Source organism: Manacus vitellinus, unplaced genomic scaffold (genome assembly GCF_001715985.3).
Source record: "Manacus vitellinus isolate BGI_N305 unplaced genomic scaffold, ASM171598v3 scaffold_87_pilon, whole genome shotgun sequence".
NCBI lineage: Eukaryota > Metazoa > Chordata > Aves > Passeriformes > Pipridae > Manacus > Manacus vitellinus.
This window is the reverse complement of record NW_021940854.1, coordinates 1,685,249-1,686,432: the sequence shown is the minus strand read 5'-3', so window position 1 is coordinate 1,686,432 and position 1,184 is coordinate 1,685,249.

Sequence of the window (1,184 nt, the reverse complement as noted above, 5' to 3'; positions counted from 1 at the left end):
CTCAATCCCACATTTAACAAGGAAAACCCGGGATTTCCAGCAGTTTTGGAGCAGCTCAGTGCCTAAACCACAGGTGCCAGGAAGGTAAAGCTCCACCCAGCTCAGGTTTTTAGGGGTTTTTTCTCCCCAGGAAAGCCGTGTTTGGCAATGCAGCAATCCCCTCTCCTCCCCTGGGATCACCCAGGAAACATTTCCCAACACCCTCCCAGGTTTCCCTCCTGAGTTAATAAACTGCTCACCCTTGTGGTTCACAGGGGGAGCGAGTGGAGAATATATTTATTTAAAAAGTTGCAGAGATAATAAATAACTCCCAGCCATTACAGTTTATCCAGGTTTTTGGCCACTATGCAAATCCAGCGTCAGCTCAACCAAAATATTATGCAAAAACACCCCCAGCTGCACCTATTTTTACTTTTTCTGGCCCTCACAGCGACAGCAGTGGCTCCTCAGGGGGTTTGGGCCCTTGCAGAAGGTTTTTGGGGCCTTTTCACAGGGTTTTGGGTCCTTCACAACAGGGTTTGGCCCCCTCAGAGGGTTTTTGGGTCCCTTCAGAGGGGTTTGGGTCCCCTTCAGAAGGTTTGGGTCCCTTTCAGAAGGTTTGGGTCCCTTTCAAAGGGGTTTTAGTCCCCTTCAAATGGTTTTTGAGTCCCTTTCTGAGGCTCTTTGGTCTGCTCACAGGGGTTTGGGTTCTTTCAGAGGAGACCTGGGTTCTTTCAGGGGGGTTTTGGTCCCTTTCAGAGGGGTTTGGGTCCCTCCACAGGGGGTTTTGGTCCCTCCACACCACCCTGGGAGCCACTGCCACCCCTGATTTCCTTCCTGGCTCCAGCACCGTGAACTTCTCCACGCCGGGTTTCACTTCCAACACCCTTTAAAAACCCTTTACCTGCACTCCAAAGTCTTCCACACAGCTGGAAAACAAACCAAACACAGCCAGGGATCCCAAGGATCCCCGCAAGGATGGGAATCCCAACACTGGGACCAACTCAGGAGAGGGGAGCAGGGACAGGGATGGGGTGTTGGGTTTCCAAGGGGATCTGAGCTGTCCTTTTCCCAAATATTTCCCGACCAGGAATGCTGTAAAGCCTCACAGTGCCAGCTGGGAGAGGGGGCAAAGGGATCTGGGGGGGACATGGCAGGGATGGGGGACACCCAGAGAGGGGACAGGGAGATGGGAGGGAGACACG